The sequence below is a fragment of the Protomyctophum bolini genome (genome assembly GCF_963924005.1).
Source record: "Protomyctophum bolini genome assembly, chromosome: 6".
NCBI lineage: Eukaryota > Metazoa > Chordata > Actinopteri > Myctophiformes > Myctophidae > Protomyctophum > Protomyctophum bolini.
In genome coordinates this window covers 18,066,612-18,091,884 of record NC_137867.1, presented here as the reverse complement: position 1 = coordinate 18,091,884, position 25,273 = coordinate 18,066,612, and positions in this window count along the sequence as shown.

Genomic DNA, 25,273 nt, shown 5'->3' with positions numbered 1-25,273 from the left:
TTCCAAGAATCTAGAACGGAACCAGTTCTGTGTTCAGTGTATACTGTAGTACTAGTACAATACTGCTTTCAATCAATTGACACTTACTTCCCCAAGGGAACATTTGGATGCAGCACTAGAGCACACCATGATAAGAAATGCAAGGCCTGTCAAACCAACCATCTCATGTTCAACAGTTCCTTGAACATGAGATTTCTTTTTACCCCAGGGGTTAACTGGGGACAGGGAAGAACTCCTTATATGGTCAGCGCACACTATAGTAGGGAGGATTATCACAACAAAACAAAAAAATAAGTGATATTTGAATTAAGTGAAATCACTGAATATATATATACCTCAATTCAATTCAAAGGGCTTTATTGGCATGAGAAAACATTTGAAAGTCAGAATCTCCAAAAAATCTATTTCTATGTCACTCGATGTAGAGAGTGCAGGAATACACACAATAATTACAGTAGTCTTTAGGTTGGTTGTGTTCCATTGGATAAGCAGCTCACAAATCTTGCTGCTGTGTTTCACTGTTTGCACATTGTTGTACTTCGCCCAGCACATATGTTTTTTTTTGTCATTAGTCATGTTTTCAAAATCTCTGTGGGTGATTGTAATCTGTGGGAAGTATGTGTCTCTGATGTCTTGATACAATGGACAGATGGTTAGGAAGTGTACGTAGCTCACTTCATTTTGTGTGCAGTGGGTGCATAGTCTGTCTTCTCTCGGGAGACAGGTCTGCCTAGGACGGCCTTTCTCGATCGCAAGACTGTGCTTACTGAGTCTGTTTTGGGTCGGTCACGGTGCTCAGGTATTCTGCCACAGTGTATTCTCTGTTTAGGGCCAGATAGTTTTCCTTTTGCTGTTTTATAATTTGGCTTAGTCCATTGGGTTTTTTATCTGGTGGCTCTGTTTGTGTTTGTGCCCAAGGCCAGCTGGCTGAAGGGGCATCTCTCTAGAGTTTCGTTGTGTGTTGAGGGCCTTGTTATGGAGTGCATCTAGGTCACTTTCTTTTAGGTGGTTGTAGAATTTAAGTGCTCTCTTTTTTTATTCACACACCCACACACACCACACACACACACACACACACACACACACACACACACACACACACACACACACACACACACACACACACACACACACACACATCCGATAATACTCTGCCACCCATTGCTGCAGGGAGGGGTAACAGGCATTTCCCAAACAAAGATGATCATTCCAAAGTTTCATGAACATCTAGCCATCCGGTTACAACGGCGTGGCACTATAGGGCCGAGCAGTCTAGACGACCGCCCTACTGTAGTCGCACTGAGTTGCATATTGCATCTTTGGTTTGGATTTTGTACAGGAGCGATGGAGCGAGGTGATTAACAAGGGAATGAGAGACGAAATGGCAGTGGCTAATGAGGCACACTGGGACCTGGAGGCTGAAACTCTCATCTCCACTCCAGCAGCCACATCAGTAAACAGGTTGCTGACTCATCATCTGCCTGCCCTGTAGCACACGTGCTCTGGTGAATGCCCACATGCTGTGCTGTGTGCATACATAGCTTGTGCATGTGCCCACACATGAATACAAATACACATGTAAATTAATACAATACATGTCATGCACAGCATGTATGCACAAAGGGACATACTAGGGTTGAACAATTCTTCGATTGGATGTCTATTTGCGAGTTCTGTTTGCTGTTTATAGATAGATACTGTCAACATAAATTGATATTCCAGTTGTGGCATCCATACTTTCTCTGACATAATCAATAATGAGGGTTTAAGATCATTTGAAGACCATGCACATGATGTGTGAGTGTCCAGATGTCAGTCTTTTTTGGTCTAGAGTTTCAGAAGTATTATCTGAGGTAATGGGAATATTTTAATGTTGAATGATGATTCAGCGATCAGGTTGACAATGCCACAAAGAAGACTTCTGCTCTTAGGGCTGACGGCTGCAAAGAAACGGCTGGTCCTAAGATGGAAACCTCCCCACAAACTTGGTCTCACGATGGATCCTCTCACTAATGGACATGATCTCTCTGGAACTACCTGTCAGTGGGGAGTGTTGGCTGATGAATGAATATCAACATCCTAATACATCCTGATACTGGGGGTCAAAATATGACCCCCCAGTCAAAAAACACTTTGTTTGAAATAGACACTCGTGCTTTCCAAGGTGTGATTTGGGCTGGGAGGAGTAGTAGGACTAAGGCCCTATACATCTGTTTGCTTACTTATCCTTCCTGTCTATGCTGTGGGTTTTTAACAAAAAAATGAATAAAAACTTGATCACAAAAGAAAACGTAAATTGATATTTAACCACTTACCCTACTTATTAGACGTGGATTCCCCAGAGGTACCCTCCTTTTTCCCCACTCCTGCTACATTACAAAAAAACCTGTTTGCTGCAAAAGCCGATCTACAAGCTCACAATACGAGGCAACACGAGGCATTGTGACGTGCTGTGAGCTTGTAGATCTGCTATTTTCACAGAGTGTTTGCACATTATGACATGCCCAGAATAGAAACTCAAGGGTTTCATGTGGTTAATGGACCAAACCAGTGTTTTTGTTTCAATAATTACCAGATTTAGCTAATATTGTATAGTTCAAACTTCCAGGAGATAAGCCCACGCACCTAAAAATTATCTGCTTGCCTTCTACCTCTAATATGAATCATGGACATTCTGAATGTTTTTTGTAAAACAAGCTTTTCTCCAGGGACTCATTTTGGAAAGACCTTTCAAATAAATCTTGGACTTGGACAAAAAGAAAGGTGATTTATCACTGTGTTATCCCAAGGTTTCAAGTCTCCTTTGCAGAATAGGGACACTAGGGTTCGATTGGTTATGTCATGATTACACAGATAATGTTTATCTATAATTTGTGTGAGTAGTAGCGTATAAAAGTGAAGAGATTGCAAAATTCTGAAACATTTTGTTAGGCGTAAATCGGCCTGAGCTATATGGGGAGCTGCCACAGTTATAGGCCAAAATGTAAAGCAGGCTTGTGTTGTGCCACCATAAGGCTGGTTTGATACTGGCAGCATACGTATGTTAGCCTTATCATTGTTATGCAGATGAAACTCAACTGTTTCTCTCCTCTCTGCCACTCAGGTGGAAGAGCTCATCGCTACATGTCTAGCTGACATCTCACAGTGGATGTCTTCTCACCACCTCGAGCTGAACTGAAGACTGAGCTTCTCTTCTTCCCATAGGTAAGTCATCCTGCCACATGCAGGATCTAACTATTTCCATAGAAGAATCCTATTTTGGTTTCGGTTCCAATTGCCAAAAGCCTTGGTGTTGTCCTGAACAGTCGGTTCTCATTAAAAGCACACATTGCAGCGGACACTCGATGCTGTAGGGTTACACTATATTGCTCTATAGTATTGGAAGGATTATAGGACCCATCTCACCCAGGAGTGTACACACACACACACACACACACACACACACACAGGATTGTTGAAATAATACATATTGTACTTAAATTGATGTGCCAAATATTAGCTAAAACACTACAATATCTTGTTTCAAAGTCCATTTTGGACGCCCTCTCATTTATGCAATTAACTGCATCCTCAATTGGGAAATTGCTCTAGTACATATTTGCAAATTTGATTATTTTCTGATGATACCCCAGACCTAATAACTAATACTTGTGTGCACGGTCGGAAACGCAGCTTGTGAATGATCATGGGATATAGAGGCTGTCAAATTGATGTTCTAAACGTCAACACGTGTTCCCTATAACTCCCTCTGGTCCAGCCTACCTTCTCATTTCCTCTTCTCTGCCTGACCCCTCACCTCTGGACAGAGTAGGGACTGTGTGCTGACAGACGTCCATTCGCCTGAGGGAGGATGGGATGAGTTGAGGCTGAATGGTTGTGGCAGACCTGTGTGTCTCTTGGGGGGTGCCGGGGGTGACCCCCCCCAAACACACACACACACACACACACACACACACACACACACACACACACATGCCTTTAGAGCATGTGTTTTAGCTCTGAACGCTAGGCTACTACAACTACTTTGTTCACCCTCTGCAAGATAAGCACATACAAGTCTACAAACGCATGGACACAGGCACACACACACACACACACACACACGCTCGCGCACTGCAATGACCGTCGTCTCAAGTTACAGAACCCCTTTCTCTCTTACTTTGTTTCGAACCTACAAATGACTTCAGCAGGAAAAGTTTATTTGAGAAAAGGACAGGTTCCCATTCTTTTTCACCACCTTTTTCTCAGTGACTGAAAGGACAACCGGGTCAGCTGGTTAATTAGAGGGCCCGACCGTTCCATCTCCAACCTGTTGCCTGTGGGAACGCTGGACAAAAAGGAGGGATGTCATATAGCGCCTGTATCCATTGCCATATTACCCATAATGCTTGTTGACTGACACCTGCAGGGATGTGAAGCAGACTATTGATCGGAGCACGGGTTTGCTGCAGGATTTATACTTTGATTTCCTGGAGTAAACACACAGTGTTTAGATAGGGATGTAAACCAAATGGCCCGGCCAGCCGAATCCATTTGTCATATACAGTATATTCTCTGTTCGATAACTCAATAAAGTGTTCGAGACAGCAGCTGCTGAGGGAGGAACTTCAAGGCAAGAGCGTGTCTCGGTTAATGTATTTCTGTCAGCAGGATAGTGCGATGGAGAGATGGAGGTAAAAGGTGAATCATATCTCTGTCCCCGTTTACCTCTCTCTCTCTCTTATCTATCTCGTTTTTGTCGCCTGAGAAAGACTTAAGCTAAATTCACTTTGGGGAAAGATGAATTCATAGCCTGGGCTGACAGGACAACTACTAGCTAATAGTTACAGCACCAACAGGAGCCATCATTTAGATTAAAGAGCTGTTTTCTTATTACACTCAGTTTGATTCTCATCCATGTGTTTCGTCGACCTAAAAGGTCCTTGTTGACACACATAAAAGCGTGTTAATTTTAAGAGTGTATAAAATGGAACCAAATGGACCTGTGGGGTCGATTTGGTTACATTTGTATACCCTCTCGAGTTATAAATGGATAAATTAACTTATTTTACTGTTTACTGTAGTCTACCTATCAAAAAGGTCTTCAAAGATGGTTTCAGTTTGTGTCCCTTGGCACACTTCGCCATTTCTGAATTCAGCGCTCAACTCTTTCTGTGTGAACATCAGACATGTCTGAAAATTCAACCCGACTCTGGAAAAACTACATATATGTTTAGACATATTAGACATTCTTCTTTTCTTTTTTAAATTAGACTTAAAGTCAAATAAACATCTGATGGCAGACAGTCTTTTCTGGCAAACGGTGCAGGATATGCTCAAACAAACTTTCATGGAAATGTGAGAAGTCAAACTCTGCTGCTCTTGGCAATCTCTTTTTGGTACCTATGCTGCCCCTTCCATCCCTTGTTTCAATGTGATTCCAGACACCACGGTCAGAATGTCAGAGCTGTTTACTAACAGAACTCAACTTCTTGATCACTCTAATCTCTCTCTCTCACAGAGAGAGAGAGACGGGGTGAGAGAGGCAGGGTGAGCGATCGTGAGCGAGGGAAAAGCAGTCCATTTCCATAGACGGCCATGAAGAGTAATGTACTGACAATCCAGCAAACCTCCCTTTCCTCCTCCCTCTGTCCTCATGAATATGGATGGACAAACCCACAGGAAGAATATCCACAGCCAAGCTTTAATGCTGTAATGCGCATTACCCCGGTAATAAGAGAGAAGCTACTTAGATCACATAATTCTCCAGAGCCTCGTCATAAATAACAGCTTACATGTAGCTTACTTAGATAAATAGGCGGGTGGCTGCGAGGGAGGGAGCGCTGCTCCGTGTTCACTCAAGCTTATGGGGATTTTGCCATGCACATGAAACTCCTGCGGCACAGTGAGATGTGTGATGCGCGTGTACATGTGTGCGTGCACATACTGTATATTGGTGTTGGGGGTGAGAGAAATAATGATGATAATGATACTAAAAACTGCCGATCTGCAAGCTCACAGCGTGTTGCAGCACAACACGCTGTAAGCTTGCAGATTGTCTGTTTTCTGCATGTGCGATATCGGCGCATAACTAAATGCATCAGGCTTAAAAAGCCAGGGCAATCACATCTCCAGAAAATGACATTGACTCCTATTAATGCCCACAAAGCAATGAGAGCCATTACACCACGGGGAAGATAGTCTGCATGAAGATGAATGGGATGCACAGAAACACAATAACTTATAATTCACCATGTGGAATTCTCTATGAATTATTAACCAGGCCATTCATTAGAGCCATGGGAGAATAGATGCCTGGGCCCACATTCCTGTATGAAAAATCTCAGGCCCACCAGTATAAATATAGTGCATCTTTTCTCGCGCACAATAGGCAAGCGAGCACGCATGCACAAGCATACAGACAACACATAAAAGACACACACATGCGCGCAAGCACATACGTACACATACACAAACGTGCGCACACACACATACATACACAAAGTATACTATGCATCAGAAACTCTCTAAACTCATGAATACACACTCTCTCTCTCACACACACACACACACACACACACACACACACACACGCATAATTTTAACCCATCACAGTATATACGCATGCATGCATGCATGAGCACACACAAACACACACAGTCCATAACATACCACCCAAACATTCCTTTGCATCACCACCCGGCCGACACACACACACACACACACACACACACACACACACACACACACACACACACACACACACACACACACACACACACACACACGCAGACAGACAAAGATGACATTGGCCATTATCCTATTTACGCAGCTGTATGTGGAGCCATACGTTACCTCTAGCTTGACACCATGCCATTAGTTACAGTCTCTCATCAGGCTATCAGATGCTGAGCCCTGCTTGGGAATCCTCCTCCACATGCACACACGTGCACATACCCAGTGTAGAGCCACACACACACACACACACACACACACACACACACGAACCTGCGGTACGCCGTCAGGCTGGCTCAGCAGCCTAGGTGCCCAGACAGTTGAGCTAACCGTCCGGGCCTACATGCTGCATTTAAACAACATTTTTGTCACAGTGCAACACAATTTCTTTTAAATGTTTTGAATTATATCCCTTTTTTCTTCTTATGGTCTGACACCAGGTTTAAAAGTGGTTAAATGCTGTTCTGGATCATTTCTGATGTATTCACCAGTGCACAGAGCTAGTGGTGGGTGTGTAGTGTACTGTACTATACTGTAGGGAACCATGTGGTCTATGCCCTATCCGCCCCAACAGCCCAATTCCTCACAACACCACCGCCTCACGTCTCCCGGGGCAGAGCATGGAAGGTGCAACAGTTGGCTGAAGGTGTGCCTGTTGTTTTGATTATGTGTATGACATATATGCATGCACACACACACACACACACACACACACACACACACACACACACACACACACACACAGGCGGGAGGTTTTAGCGGTCTCAGCTATGCAACCGTAAAGTGCATATCAGGTTTGGGTGACCCTGGTTCACAGGCGTTTGACCATCCGAGCGCCCCCCTCCCCACAGCAGCGTGACAGTGAACGATGTGACCGTAACGAGGTAGTGATGGACAAACCGCATAATGGGACCCCAACCTGTGAGTTCAGCCATTAATCTTAGCAGGGTGGAAAGATGACTGGTGGACCTGCTCTGCTTACTGTTACAGGAAGATTCTGGGTTTCTGACTCTCCGCTTGCAGGCATGGTTCTCTGCAGTGTATAGGTTTGAAGTACCCAGTTTTTTCGTTTTTTCCCCCCTTTTTTACCTAATCAAATATTTTTGCATTTTTTTATTATACTTGAACCCTTATACCGAGGTGGCACCGTGCCCGTGGCAGTGGCTCAGGAGGTACAGTGGCTGCTTGGGAATCTGAAGTTTCCCGGTTCGATCACCAGCCCTCCGTTGGGTTAGTATGTCACAAGTGTCCTTGAGCAAGACACCCCTAATTGCTCTTTCTACAAGCCTTTGTGATTGGGTTTAACTGGCATTATCATTGAAAGCAAAACAATTCAAAAATGTTCCCAAACTCAAATAGCACATGTACAAGCTCACAACATGTCACATCTCGACCCCTTGTAGATCAGCATATTTTCTTGATTTTTTTTCTTATTATTGATGCACAACATTGCCGTATGACAAAGTAGAAAATGGGGCCAAAGGTTTGCTGAGTCATTTGTGCTCAAACGCTCATCCAGATCTCTGAGTAACTTTATGTGTGCCAACCCACAAGAACTTTTTGACCAGAAATAGAGCCACCATGCAGAATCCAGCAGAACAGAAACAGAACAAAACAATAGCACAAAGGCGACAGGCCACAGCCTGTGGTGATTGATGATGTGAGAGTGCAGTATCCTCACTCTGGTGTGATAAGAGGCCACGAGAGCCGGTAGAGGTGAATATCGGGATTAAATGAAGCTACCGTCTGAGACACACAATGTTTTATTTACACCTTAGACATGAGCCATTACACACGCAGCACATCCCCTGTACCTCTGACACTTGGTTTCTCGCTATACCAAAACGTGTGTGTGTGTGTGTGTGTGTGTGTGTGCTTGAATGTGTCAAAACATCCAAGTGTGCCACGCTTACGCGCACACACACGCAGATTCACACTGAAAAAGAATGGATTTAGTAGTTATAATGCTCAACCAACTAACAAACTAGATGTTATAGCAGATAATCTTTCTAAAGGGTTACATGTAGTGTTGTCTTTTTCTGGTTTTAATCATTCAACCCCTATTTTATACTTACAAAACATTCAGAAATGGAACACGTTGTGAGCTTGTATATCTGCTACTTTCACTTTTGATATTGAGGTATTCAATATACGTACATTACATAATGTTTTTATCACCCAGCAATATACAGTAGGCTATATCCTGTAAATGACAGCTAAATGTATAAATTGAGACACATTCAGGGCAGAACAACTCAATCACAGCCTTTGGTGCTGCCTTATTCTGCAGTGTCATACACTATTTTTGCCGCCCTGTTCACAAAATGTAAGTGGTCATTATTGCACAGTGTAGATAATTCCTTCCATTCCAATCACAGAGTCTGGCCAATTTATATCATTTCTTACTGCTGTTTTGTCAAATTAGATTAATTTCCCCTCTCGCTCCTCACCGCTAATTATAAACACCGGAACAGATGGGGTGTAATTTCTCTCCGGAAATGTCCCATCCCAGCCAAGAGGAGCTTTGGCCACCACAAGAACTGTGGTTGTTCTTATCACTGTTCTGAGAACGAGGGGTGAGAAAAGGGTAGTTGGATGGAACCATTCACATAACGATAGAATTAATAATAATAACGATGTTCATTTTCTACTTGGTGCTGCTGGGGTGATGGCGATTGGTGCCAAATTACAAATAATCACAATAATGACAACTGTGAATACTTACGTATGAGATAAGTTTGTTTGTTAAAAAACAAAAAAACAAACAAACATTAATACCAATCTTGCAAAGTCATGGGCAAACATTTGTTTTTGCTAATATTCTCGTTTCTACACAGTAAAATCCTGTGTTAATTTAACTCAGAGAGTGTGATAAGTTAACGTCGAAGAATTTACTGTGTAAGCAAGCCCAACAATCAAACCCCAATACATTGTTTCCAAGGTGATGCACATGCTATTATAGTTGGAGCTTCACAGATTTGATTCCACAATGATAACAATCAATCTCTGGGAGACAAAATATTTTTCTCTTCTAGGAGGTTTTAGTTGTGCTTTTCCTCTCTCTATCCATCCACTGTTTCTGCATGTCTTCATGGCATCACATCATAGTTTTGCATAGTAACGAGCCATTTGACAGATGGCATGAGGCTCTCTTCTAAAAAGGCTGATATTGGCATGTGTCCATGGCTGGACAGTCGTCATAAATCCACCATATGTTACAATATGCTCCACAGATTGAGGCAGAGGGGCTGGGGCTTCATTTAGGGCACAGAGTGGCAAGATTAAACATTGATAGTGAGGTTCGGCATATGTTCACGTCAATATCGTCTCCACTTTCCTTAATAACAGTCAGCCACTACTGTCTTTGTACTTAAATCAGGGACAGACTGGCAGTCTCACACCTACCCAGGACACCATAATCACAGTGAAAGTGTTCATTTAACTCTGGACCCATACTCTGATGTGACAATAAAGCTGATTCATTTGGGTAACTTTGGTTACATTTGTAAAACAGTTACCATTATGCCGTTTCTTAATCGCCTCTAATCTCTATGCTCTGAATTGTCTCAATTATACATTAATTAATGGTCAATGCTAAATAGTTTACACTCCCTTGCTCCAAAGCACATTCACACACTGACTGTGGAGCCTGCTCAGGGAGAAGGTAGGGGTTGAGCTACAGTACTTATGCCGTAAGGGGCAATGTCCACCACGTATTTAGATTGTTCTTTCCACCTATAGCAGTAATCGTTGAATGAATATGCGTAGGCCTACATTATAACTTTTACATACGTTGTTTTCATGCCTGATTGCCTGTGTTCCCTGATGCTTTGGATACTTTGTCATTTTTTTAAAGAGTGAAGAGAATGTTTGCTCACTGGCCCCAGAACTGCTTGGTGCGATATTCAGTAACATTCAGCACTATATGTAAGACAGACGGACCTTTATTGATGAGTATTTTTTATACAGTAGATGTTCAAGACAGAACTAGGACATCTCCCATGTGAGAATGTTTTGTTTTGATTGTTTTATCAATCTTTACAGTGGCTAAAAAAACAAATGCACTATACAGGAAAATTCTGGGTGGCATTGTCGCATTGACATACTGCTTGTGGGTATTGATACTCTGCTGTGAGTCTCCTTTGGCCAAATGGAAATACATTTTTTAAATAGTAAGTACAAATGTGCTTCACAAGAGCAATGTTGGTGTAAATAATATTCACATTATCAACTGCAATCCAACTTTCACACTCTTTCACACTGAGTTGAGTTTCACTTTCATTATGTGTTTCAGATGCTGGTTCTGTTTCTTGACGTGATGTACAGTACCTAGCAGCGTGAGCTGTGAATGGTCTATTGTTGAGGGGACATGCACACACACACACACACACACACACACACACACACACACACACACACATACACACACACACACACGGATATAGTTTACAGTTTGTTAGCTAGTGTATAATATCTCCCCGTAAAACAAAACAACGCTAGAAATGGTGATCCATGCCTTTATTTCATTGAAGCTGGCATTGACTAGGCACCTGCAGCTAGTCCAGAATGCTGCTGCTTGCCTCTTCACAGGCACCACAAAAACCTAATCACATCTCTCCAGTTTTGGCCTCACTCTACTGGCTCCCTGTCAAATATAGAATTGATTTTAAACTCTTATTTGTTTTTAAATCTCTCAATGGACTGGCCCCCCTCTATCTGTCTGAACTTCTATACACTGACACTCTGAGGTCAGCTGACCAGTTGAATCCGACTGAAACAAAGTGTTTTATTTGTTTTTAACCACAGATGAGCTTCATTTCTTTAATCTAATTTTCCCTCTTCTACTGTATTTATGTGTGAACATACTGTAGGTATAGGTTTACATGTATTTATGTGTGTGCGCTTGTGCTTTTGTGGATTATATTAGTGCTTTGCTTTTGCACCTTGGTTGTTTTTAGATTTATATAATAATATATATATAATATAAATATTACATACACACATACTGTACATGCATACAAGACAATATGGCCATTTGAAATATTTGGGGTAGAGGTTCTGCTGTCATACAGGGAATGGGTGTGCACAGTTTCACGGCAATTAAGCCAACGGTGCCAGAGATTAGCTGATCACAGGCTGACATGTACACACGGACGGACTGACGGATGGACAGGGTACAAAACATACTCTCCCCATGCCATGCCTTCGGTCTGGTGGAGACTACAACAATAAAGTGCAGTAGTGTGAGTGCAGTACAGTATTGTGAGAGCATTAGTCCAGGTATTGTTGTTGTTGAGCTTGAGCATTCGAATGGCTTGGGGGAAGAAGCAGTCCTTGGATCTTGAGGTCCTTGTTCATATGGTACCTGTATGGTTGCCCGATGGCAGCAGTGAGAGTGTTTGTGCATTGCTTTTGCTGGCAATGACTGTGACAAAGGTAGAAGAATCGGAGGCAGTGAGTTTTTGAGTAGTTTTCTGAACTTTTACAGCATGGCCAATTAAGGGCCAAGCTGTCTAGAACAGGCTTTGTCTGTACTGTACAGTATGTATCTAATATTTGTGTCAATCAAGTGGGTTTTATTTGTCACTCACTCATACATGTAAAAGCAGGGAAATGTTGGTGGGTTGGCATGTTCCGCAAAGAACAAACAAACAACAATACAATATGACAAGATAATACAGTAATACAAATGATAACACTGTAATGAGGTAAAAAAACAAAAAAGTAAAAGTAGGTATGATAAAGATCTTAAGGCAGTGGTACAGGTATATCTTTAACAGTGATAGTGATTGTACAAGAAGGCAGAAGGCATATAATGTACAGTATATATATGCATCAATTTCACTTTTCACAATGTACATTGTGCAAGTAACATTCTGAGCAGCTGCTTGGAAATCTTACAGATTAAATGCAGTTTTTGTTCTTTTAACCTTGTCCTCATTCAGGGTTCTGATATCTGCAGGGGGTAAGATATCTCTTTCTGAGCCTTGAGCTCCTGGCTATATGAGACACCTCCAGCACTTTCCATTTCGTATCGTCACAAACAATATGTTACGGGGGTGGTGTTTGTTCTTGTAATACGTTTTGCCCTACTCAGGCACCTTCTCTGGTGTGCTCAGCCGACCTCACCACCTTCTGCAGCACTTAGTTGCAGATACTGGGAAGAGCTATGGCTACTACTACTTGTAGTAGCAGAGTAGAAAGACTTCAGGACCTTGAATTTCCTCACCTGCCCGACGTGGTGCTTTCTTTGCCACAGTTTCTGTGTACCTTCTCCAAGTCACGTCCTTGTTGATGTGCACCCTGAGGTAGGCTACTTGAAGCTGACGACCGTCTCCACTGGTCAGCTAGGTATGTAAGGGGATGTAAGACCTCTGCCTCTGATTAGAGAAATCTACCATCATATCCTTGGTCTTTCCGAGGCACCAGTGCAGCAGGCCTGCCACCTCCTCCCTATACTGTAGTAGGCCTCATATGTACAGTATGTGTGTCTGGTGAATCTATGCATGTAGAAAGAAAATAATTCAGCGGATCTCTTACTTTTGTACTAGTGAAGTGATGACATTTTCATTTGGCCAAAGGAGACATAGAGACTGTCACCACATACTGTACCCACAAACAGCCAGCCTGTATACCGGTATGCAGTTTCACCACCGAACAGCAGTATGATTTGTGCGGCTTGAATTCATTCACAAATTGCACACACAGTAATTTACTCTTGAATCCAAAAATGTGGAGGTTTCCAGAGGTCTGTTCTCTGGAAAATAGTTCACAAAGTACGCTCATCCTCATGCAAACATTAAAATCCCAGGTGCTGGGTAGAAGAACACATTTAAAATATGAATGTGGCCAAGTGTGACAAACCCATGCACACTGCACAATGCGTCCACGTTTATCTTTTTTAAATTCTATCTTTTTTACTTTATTGCATCTTTACATACTATGCCCTTTTGCAAGTCCATCTTTACTCCTTGTTGTTTTATCTCTCTTTCTAGGATCTTATATGGGTTTAAGAATAATACTGAATTAGTTTCTTCAAGCATTATAAATGCAATCTGCCCGTTTCTCCCCTTGTACCCTTGTATTAGGTTTGTTCGTTTGACTGTATTCGAGACTCGGCTGTTTATTTCTGTTTATACTAAGAAGATGAATTGATACACTTGTTGTTGTTGTTGTTGGGGACAATTACCTGCCCCTCCTATACATCCATGTGCAGATCTGATTGAGGACACTCCCCCCCCCCCCCCCCCCCCCCCCCTCCCATCCATAACTCAGTTTACCTCTTTCCCAACTTCCTTATGCAAATCTGGTGAGATTACGTGCTCCTTTTATACCCTGAAGAAGACTTTGTCAAAATGTCTTTTAAATCTCAATACATCTCTGTATGAGTGCATGACTGCTTTAGCTCTTGATCTCTTCAACATGCACCTCTGCAACACTGTCTGGTGTGGGTATCTTTCATTACGTACAGATTTTCAAAGCCTATAACTTGACATCCAGGTCAAATTATAATCCACTAATGGCATTCGACATTATGTATTTCAGTTCTCTACATTTCCCAGCAATATGCAGTAGGGCCAGAGAGATTGCATCAACAGATGTCTGTGTCTACAGTATGTCTGCTTTCATGGGACCCCCTCCAAAATGAGAAGCTGCATGCATCTCAGGGGGCTCTCCCTTCAATACAAATCTTAAATCAGATCTACTAAGCAAAGTGAAATGGATCAAAGGAGTCAGGGCTGTTACGGTACATTTAGCAAATGACAACTCGTTTGAGGAATGTCATCACTGCAGAAGTGAATACCACAGGGCACTGGCACTATAGTTGTTAAGAAACAAGATGACACGGTGGACTTTTCTTTGGCACCTCTAGGGCGGCAGTGGCTCAGGAGTTTAAGCAGCCGCCTGGGAATTTAATTGGAAGGTTCTCGGTTCGATCACTGGCTCCTCCAGGCTTCTTGTCGACGTGTCTCTGAGCAAAGAAAACCCCAACTGAACCCTTAATTGCTCCCGGTGTGCCCCCTGGAGCTACACTCTGCTCCTAATAGGACTGGTCAAATGCAGAGGAGTAAATTCCCCACAGGGATCACTACAAACGCCCTTCTCCCCCTAGTCGATATGATGCCTCTTCTTTGATGCAACACGCAGCTCCATAAAGAAATGGATTGCAAACAGTGACAGAGATCCGCATCCAGGAAGGCGATGTTCAGATCACTATTGCAAAAAACGAATTAGAATTCATTGAATCAAATAGAGCAGCTCATTACTATACCAATACTTTTTTGAGCAGCACTCAAATATTCAGATATGTTATGCATCAGCTCTATACGTGCTCTGCAGGTGAAAGGTTTTGTCTGGCGGCTTCAATTAAAACCATCCCTCTCTGATTTCCAGCTTTGAGAGGCAATCTCTCTCATCGTTCTGCTCGTAGTGTTCCAAGGACAGTGTACTCTCCAGACCTGTAAATGGTCCTTGTCCTCACTGTGAATGAATTCTTCGCTGCAGGTTGACAGGTGAGGAAGTGGAGAAGAGAGAGAGAGAGAGAGAGAGAGAGAGAGAGAGAGAGAGCGAGAGAACACAATAAGGGAAAGAAGAAGGGAACACAATAAGGGAAAGAAGAAGGGAACACTGCTGCAGGTGTCATGCCTGTCGAAATTGGTTACTTTACCTTCCTGGTGATGGAAGAGTGTGTTTACGCCGTGTGTGTGTGTGAATTGCATGTGCATGTGTGCCCTACAGTTATTATAAATGGCCGTTGTGCACATGGGTCACAGAAGCCAGTAGTCATCATATAACTTCACATAACCGCTTAAACCCTATTTTAGACTCCGTACAGTACTTCATACAACAATGGTATCACATGGAAATCATTTTTGTCTATAATGACATCCCCAAAGCAGGAACGCCATGGGTTGAAGTGGTTCCAACATAGCCTACAGTAGTAGCCTACAGACTGTTTCCTGCATGGCCTCAAGGTCACTTATAGTACATTCAAGGAGAAGAGGGAATAAGAGGTTTGCTGTTGAAGGAACAGCAGATGGGGTAGAACAGCCGTCTTGCTGCATGCAACAGCACAGCAGTGCCGTTGCCGGGGGACAAAAATGGTCCTACAGTGACAAGTGCTGGCAGAGAGCTATAGTGACATTTCAGCTTCAACAGATTTGACGCTGATCAAAGTGCGCGACGAAAGATGGATCAGCTCTTGCCAGCAGGTCTGACGGATGATTTTTCACGAGAAAGGGCTAGATCCAGGAATGGATCCTGTAGCTGTAGCTTTTTGCACTGTATAATCCATAGAAATGGACCCATGGGGGTGAGTTTCTACATAAAAAAATAAAAAAAGAAATGCGGTTACTCACTAATGATCTCTAGAAGCTTAAAACGCATACGTTATTATATGAGCTACACACCTGTGAAGTGTTGTGACACTATTACATTGATGAAAATACAAGCCACACTGTCGTGGCTGTTAAAGTTGTCACTCCATCACTTAGTGGCTTGGCTATTGAGGTGTGCCCGCTGGCCTATAGCACATATATAGGCTCCAAGGTTCGAATCCCGAACCCAACGACCTTTGCTTCGTGTCACTCCCCGTCTCTCTACACTGAACTCTCAATAAAGGCAGAAAATCCCCAAAATAATCTTAAAAAGAAAAACAAATGGGCTGTTGCTGCCAGAGCCCATATGCAGCTCCACGGAGAACTCATCACATGGGGTACTGCCGGACCACAAATCTATCTGTGATGTTATCATTACGAAAGCGTACCGCGAAATCGACTCATTTTAACGGCTGAATTATTTAATTGGACTGAAACTATTTAACTGTGTTCCCATAGCACTCTAAAGACTCACCAAATGGGGTCGGATGCATGCATAATATAATATAATACAGCTTGTAGTCTGAAATCAAGCTACATAAATAATGCTTGATTAGTCAACTCAATACCAAACTAAATCACTTTGGGTCATGAGAAAAGAATCTCGTGGAAAGTTTGGCTCTCAGGGGACAAGGTTTGAGCACCGTCGACTTACAGAGCAACTATTACTCCTACTGACCCAGGCAGCCCCTGGAGCTCCTGGCCACGTGCCATGGACTATTGCTTCTCCATCACAGAATGGAGCACTGCTGGGACCTACTTGTTGTTCACACGCCCTGGCAAGCAATTAAAAAACAGCTGGAGTTTTGCAGAGCTATTGAAGATAAGGGCCGTTCTCCGGGGTGTGGCGTCCACAATAACTGCGCAACATTATCCCCGCAGATAATCAACAGCTAGCACTGAAGGCATACAAACCAACATGAAGGGAAGGGTTTTAACTCAATCAACCCGGCATATGCTTTTAATGGATAAGCAATTGTGTATTGTAAAAGGAGCTTGGTAGGAGTGAACAGAGGACAGCAGGGTTTTTCATTCAAAGTTCTCTATACTTCAGTGCATCTAAGAAACATAAAATAAGCTGCTTGCCAGGTGTATAAGTAGCCTACAAACTCAAAGTATCATAAGGAAACACACAAGTTCTGATGACCCAAGCGGAAGTCCAGGGTCAGTATCAATGTCATAATACAACTACAAGACCACAACCAACAACATAAGAGGGGGCTTGCTGATTGATTGGCAGATGCCAATCATTCATTGAATGTCATGAATGAACAGATTAATTAATTAATTTGGTGGTAAAAGCTAAGAGCACAACAGCACTTCCATAACATATGCATAACATACAGTAGGTGTGCCATACCATATTCCTGCTAAATGTTGCCTACTGCCCCAGAATGTCACTCTGCTGCTCTCCCCTTACAGCCAATGCCGTAACGGCATGTCAGACTTCATTTTTATTAAATAAGACTTCTTTCCTCCCTAAACGTAGCCCGCTCAGTGGTTGGTGCTGTGGGCAGCGCCACTGATCATTAATTAACATGTGAATGTATATCCAGAGTAGACCGGTCAATCATTGCGGACAGTTTGTAAAAAATAAATAAATCCACGTTTTCTTTAGATGTGTGAATCTTTCTTCTTAGCCATTGCTAATGCTAATCCACCATGAATTTATGTCGCAGGAGAGCAGACCATACAGTATATATTTTTATTGCTTATCATTATATTCAGCTTGGAGTTTCCATTGTGCTTTGCAGAGCATTTCAAGTTCAAACGCTATGATAACTTATTGTTTTACCAAATTTGAACCATCAACCAAAATGTTACGATATACTATATACATGCTATAATACCGTAAGACACCCTGAGGGCGAGAAGCGAGGTCGTGTGCACGCATCCGCCTGGGTGATGGGCGGCAGACTGCTGGGCGACCGCTGGCGCTTTGGCATGGGGGAATATGCCATGTCAACATATGGAATGAATTCTGTACCGTCTGTAATGGAGCATGTCTTGAGTGTATGGAATATCAGAACAGGTCAGCTCCATATATGGAGATCTAAGGGTGGTAGCGGGGACATCCTCTTGAGTGTACAGGGTTTGATGAGGGCCGGGCCTTAATTTTTGGGTTTCGGGTTCTCTAGTTTTGGCCGGCTGCACTAATAGCTTTGGGTCTAGAGTTTGAATGGACAGGTATCGGTCAAAAGGGAGACATCGAAGAGGAAGGATGGATCAACATATGGAATGTCAGAACAGCCCCCCCCCCCCCCCCCCCCCCCCCCGAGGGCAGTTGAATTGCTGCTCACTGCTTCTAGTTTTAGGATGGGTATAAGGTCAATGAAAAAAGAGATCAGATTAAAACAAGAAAGGTTAAAAGAAACAAACAAAATAGATAACTGTAAACTATCTATAGACAAGATGTCATCATAATTATCTCCCCATTCTAAATAGTCCATTCCTAAATGCTTTTCCTTTAGACCCACCTTGATCTCTGTTTTGTTGTATGAACAACAGCATGGTTATTAACAGAGCTCTGTAATCAACTAAGATGATTAATTTCATGTACTGTAGATATTCAATATGATTCTTTAAAAGTGTATCACAAACCTGATACCTACTGGTACTTGCTGACAAGATACTGCACTGGTAAAATTTCCCTCTACACCTTTGGCATCGTAGTAGTAAACACATTATGCTTGCAATGATGCAACTCAAGCTGCGCCTGCTGTGCCCATGTCGCACTGCAATGTGTTGTGAGCTTGTAGATTGGCTATTTTCTATGCGTGACACAACAAAGTATACATCACCCTTTATTTGACTTATTATTGTCCTAGTACCAATCACACTGAGCGTTATTGACACTAGATTGGCACATTAAACATTATGCTTCATTCTGGTACCACGGCACGCAGCAATAATTTGTTCTGGAACACAGCTGAGGTCTGAAATAGTCATCCAAATGGGACACCAGTTGTTCATAGGCTGATCTAATGCCTATAATTTGTTTTTGCTGAGAGAGGGGTGGAAAAAGTTTGATTTACGAAATGGAAAGCTATAGCTGACAATTGAATGTCTGGAAGAGTTTGCGTTCCAAACTGGTGTTTTTTTTATTTATAATAGCATATCTTTAGTGTAGTATTGTTTTGCTTAGTTGCTATGGTACATTATTCAGCTCTGCCACACTATGTACGCGGGAAACAGGTGTAGTGTAGACTGCATAGTCTATGAGGCTGTCCAATTGACTTTATCACTTTGGGGATCTCATTCTGCTGACCGACGACAGATTGTAATCATCTGAGGTCGGGCTGCCAGGAGGAACAAGAGGTCTGAAGCGCCGACAGTTCTCTGATACCCCCCCCCCCCCCCCCCCCCCACCGATAGCATCTCTGCGCTTTCTCTGTTCCAACGTTCTCTCTCCCCCATCTCACTCCCCTCCCAATGTGTTTTTCTTTTTCACCTCTCTATTTCTAAACTCGTCTGCCTTCACCCAAACCTTTTAGCAGCCAGCCATTGCTTTTCTTGAACAATGATCTCTGACTGCCAAGAATAGAAAAAGAACAGTAAAATTTTAAACAGTTAAATAAAAATTCTGATAATGATGGGATCAGGCATGTGTGTGTGTGCTGCTGTGCAGTATTTTTGTACGTGTGCAGGGATGGGACACCGGAATGTGTGTCAGTTAACATCCGAAATTAACGGATTTATTGCTCATAGGCAGTTAACCTCGGTTACTTGATGAATTGAATACACAGAACAGAGGGCGTTTTCTTCTTAACCTAATCAACATGAGTTAGACTTTAATTATTAAAGTCTAACTCATAATATATTAAAGTTTAATATATTAGCGCCCCTCACTTCACACGGGTGTGATCTTTGTATGATATTTGGAGAGAGGTTAGGGGAGTGGTTAGGGTTATGGTTAGGGTTATGATGTGTGTTTCGGTTGGGTCTTTTGACTCTTTGACTTTTTGTAGGCTTTCAGCTACAGTATCAGGAAGAAACCAAAAGGGAAGACACATTTGAATATTATAACCACACCTGGGGGTCTATTAACATTACTCTGTCAACTTTATAGACACTCCATAAGGTTTACCAAAAAAGGTCCAAATACCCATCCCCACATGTGGGTAAGTGCATGTGCACTATACTATATGTCTGTGTGAATAATGTGGCGATATAAATGTGAGTGCGTGATGTACATAATATCCACTGTGCGTGCGTACGTGCGTGCGTGTGTGCGACAGTCTAATAGTCTCTCTCTAATCCTGGGTTTATCTGCTGGTCACTGAGGTGGGAACAGCACCAAGACGTCAGTCATCCGGCTGGCCAACCAAAACCTCTTTATTTCCACTGTCACTGGAACCTATTTGGAGGGGTGGAGATTTATTTGGGGTCCCTTATCTCTGCAGTCCAGTCAGGAATCACATAGCTGAACTCATGTATCTTTTCTACCCTCTGGGATAGAGTGAGGGAGAAAGCACATAGGCTAAGTGTTTCGTGAAAAGGTTCCTGCAAATCTGCAATGTTCAGTGGATCGAAGGACTCTGTCGCACTCCGGAGTCCGCACTCTGACCTAAATGCTTATAATATGCAGCATATTTTTGGGGGCTGACAAAGTATGCTGTGTATTATACAGTATGTACTGTAGCCATGCAAATATCATGTTCTGTACAAGTGTACTGGATCTGCTGCCCCGGGCTGAATACTGTAGATAAGCCAGAATCCATGGTTACAATAACTACCAAGCACACAGACGTCCATTGACAGTATGGCAAGCCTATAGGAAACCTCAAAATGATCTTTTATAACGAAGTTGGAAGCTGACACTTTGGATTAACAGCATGTTCACTGACCCGTTCTTGTTCCAGTGGAGAGTGGGGAGGGACCGTGCACCACGGGAGCCATAAGCCTCATTTTCCACATGACTAATGTCCTCCACATGTTGATCAGTGCAACACAAGAAGAAATTGATGTCTAACCTTTTTTTGTTGACAGCTGTACCTGAGTTGAAAAAAAGACCCCCTCTCCCTCAGTGTCTTTAATTCAGACGGACAACTCCATAAACAAACATTCACCACAACCTGCTGGAAACTTGATTCAATTGAAATAGGCAGAGAGAGAGAGAGAGAGAGAGAGAGAGAGAGAGAGAGAAAATGGTGTAACAGCATGTTTCCATTTTAGCTAGACTAGCCAGAGTGGGCTTGCCACAAGCATGCATCAGGCCAGTTAAGAGGGCAGGCCTGGCAAGTCATTACTGTCAGAGCTAATGGAGAGAGATGAGGAGAGGGACTGGGGAGGTACAGCACTCTCTAATGAAAGAACACACTGCTAAGTTCAACAATTACACGCCCATGTAAATGTAAGGATAACACACCAACACAACCAGATGCCCACTATACTCACCCAAAACAAACGTGACCGGTTCGGTCGGTCGATCGTTCTTTCTTTCTTTCTTTCTTTCTTTCTTTCTTTCTTGTGTCCCTGGAAAAAACTTTTAGAGTCAGTTTCAGAAGATTACATTTTAGGGAAATGGTCCCTAATACACATTTCCTTGAGTTGTTGTGCTAATTTCACAGCATAGTTCAGAGAGCTGTTAAAAGACGGGAGAACGGAAAAATAAACTGGCCTGCATAGGCCAGGCTTTTCTTTTTTAGGATTGTTCCCCCAGACTTTCACCTTATGAGTACATAGGAAAGAATGCCTCCACTAAGCACTTATAGCAGCTATATTGTGTTTCCTACTATTAAATAAAACATACATTACCTGCCTGTGTAAAAATGGACATACTCTCGTCCAAGAATTATTCATGAACTGCACTACTTCAGTTCAGTTGTGAGCATCTTTCCTGCATGGGGGATTATATTTTAATGGAAAACTGTACATTCATTGGTTGTCTTGACATGTGGGGCCATTATACAGTATGGGTCTATAAAAAGACAGGTGGACTCCATTGTTTCCTATAGGTGGATCTGGAAAACAATGTGATCCACTTCAAACTAAATTACAGCCCTACCGATCGGTTTGACTGATATCGGCCATTATTATTACCGTATTATTTTGGATGGCATCGTTTTGCCCATGTGTTCCTGTTTTTAATCACAAATAGCAGCGCTACAATTTCACAATGTATTGCATTACAGCACATTGTGAACTCATTTTCTTTTCAATAGGGTTTAAGTGGCTAAATGAAATAAGGTTCAGTTAATGTTTATTTACATCATTGTATAGCTAACACATTGACTGCCGAGAAACGAAATCATGAAATAACCTTCACGACTAACCTTCGTTAGTATTTCACTAACCTTTGAAGAATCATCTCTGTGCTAATGTAGGTCCGTTTCACGGAAATCCGCCTGAATATATTCCAATCGTTTAATAGTGTACAAAAATATTCCACAGTCCCGACAATGACAACATCTGGGAACTGGGGCACACAGGCGAGGCCAATGCCCCTCGTTTACTTTGCGCCTCCATTTCCCAGAAGCCTGAGAACCCTGTGTGACTGATCTTTGTCCGGTCACGTGATCCAAACGCGTAACGTGTCCTACTGTGTCTGCTGGAAACCATGTATCTCTTAAAAGTGATCAAAAACAGCGATTATTGAAGCTTAACATACAGTATGTATGTACAGTATACATAATTTGTGTGTTTATATTTATTGTTTCATCTTTCCTTATGTAGGCTACTATGTCAGAGAGAATGCATGTGGCACCCGCCAGTAGCATCCCTAGAAATGCATTTTTTTTCCTGTTTGTAATGATCGGACGCTCTGATCGTAAGCTGTAGTTACCCCACCTGTCTCAACTGAGATGAGCAGTTGGCGCCCGTCTGTGTCTGGATCAGTGCTAGCCAGTCTGATAGCTGGATGCTAGCAACATCAACATCCACTAAGAGGAGAGACCACCTAATCAAAATTTATTTTCAAAGGCTGATCCAACACAGTTCTTTGGGCTTCTGCCAGACTTGTTTTACAAAGTGGCCGGCCCCCCATAGTTTGTAGCTCTTCACTACAACTGGAGAAGGATACCACAATTTAATCCCATGCATAAAAGTGCTGACCAAGCGCTGTTCCACCGCTCATTCCCTTCATTCCCTTCACCACACTGATACTTGGTGATTCTTCCATTATCAGAAACGTTTCCCTTGACAATAATGTCGTTACTCTGCGCTTTCCTGGAGCAACAATCCCCAGCATCATTGAAAAGCACCCTGACCTGTTGTCCTCACTCCCAGCGTGTGTCACCAGACTTATTGTGCACCTGGGGACAAATGATTTGTTCCAAAAACACTCTGAGATTACGAAAGCTGATTTTATCCACCTGACTGAGTTTCTCAAAAGCAGCAAAAAGTCCCTTTTTCCTATTCCCATGCTGGACCGGGGATCTGGGCGATTCAGCTGAATGCATTATGTCGCACCTTTTGCATTGGATTGATGCCATCAAGTTAATTTCGTTTAACATTAAAATCAAACAATTTTAATCTATTTTGGAAGCAATCCCCGTCCTGTAAATATGATATTCAGTCGAGGAGTAAACACAGTAAAATCTCTTAAAATATTGTTTTTCAAAATTATTAAAGGAGAATTCCATACTAAAAGGCTTTCTTACCTTTCTTTAGTTGTTACGTCCCCACCAAAGAGGTACAGGTGTTATTTTGTGCAAAAGCTCCTTATTGGCTGTTTCCCCTACCATAAGCCCTAAATGAATTGCATTGAATTGAATGGGGCTATGGGGTGTTGTGCTAATTCGCTTATTTCCATCGCTCAAAATTATAATTTATTTGTATATATCCTCTCTTCATAATGTAAATAATATCCCAGGCGGCACACTTTACTACTTCTTTCGATGGAAATAAGCGAACTAGCATAACACCCCATAGCCCCATTCAATTCCCATTCAATGCAATGCAATTCATTGAGGGCTTATGGTAGGGAAAATAGCCAATAAGGAGTCTTTGCACAAAAAAAACACCTGGACCTCTTTGGTGGGGACGTAACAACTACAAAGAAAGGTATAAAGATAATAAAGCATTCTAGCATGGAATTCTCCTTTAAAGCAGATCTCCAAGTCATCACCAGTGAATGCAATATGCCTCAACTCAAGTAAAAAAATCAATAAATGAGAATTTCACATCCCGTCAGTTAGGTTTTTTATTTTAAACTGAGACATGGGCAGAGGTCAGTGATCTGTTGCTGACCTGCTGGAGCCATATGATATTCTGCCCCCGGCCAGGGCACTCAGGCGATCATCTAAACAGCTTCTCTCAGTCCCTCAAACTAAAAATCAAAGGTCATCGGGCTTTCTTTGTAGCCACCCCCAAACTTTGTCCTGCCCCACCAGCTTTTAGTTCTGTGTGAGGTTCCTCCCTTGGCTTATGTATTGTCCATCCTCTACAATGTATTTGTTTGTGTTTTCAATTTGTCTTTTTCTTTTTTGTAATGTTTACAGAGTGTTTCCTCTCAGCCAATGAATCGGGCGATTGGTTGTGTCTGTATCAGACAACGGACATTAAGCAACGCTGGGGGCAGGTTCTGGGCTGGAGATTCTGACGTTAGTTCTACCCAAAGGCCCCATACATCTCTCCAGAACAATATGGTTTCTACCTCACAGGATGACAGTTTTTCTATCCGGCTGTCGCATATTTTACAACCACACTTGAACTGTGCGCCCTAGTGGCTCTTTCCATTTCAACCCGTCTGTCTGTCTGTCTCTCTGTCTCTCTGTCTCTCTGTCTCTCTCTCTCTCTCTCTCTCTCTCTCTCTCTCCCCCCCGATCCTCTTACTACTGTTTCTGGAACACTTCATTTGGCTTCTGTCCAAGACTCTAAGCTGCTGTTTTGTAAGCCAGTGAAAAAGACGACACAATTATATTTGACTCTGGTATTACAAAAAGGATGAAAAAGACAATCCTGGCTTAAAAAAGTTGAGGCCGATGAATCCTCTTAAATCAAATACACACACACACACACACACACACACACACACACACACACACACACACACACACACACACACACACACACACACACCCCTATAGACACAGGGGGACTTGTGTGCTCAATGGGTTTAAAATATAACATCTGCAAACCAAACTTCACCAGACCATATATTTATGACGGGCATTAAAAGTCTGCAAGCCAGGTAAGGTTGTCATGTAAAAAAGGATTTGGGACGTGAACTAGCCCTGTTC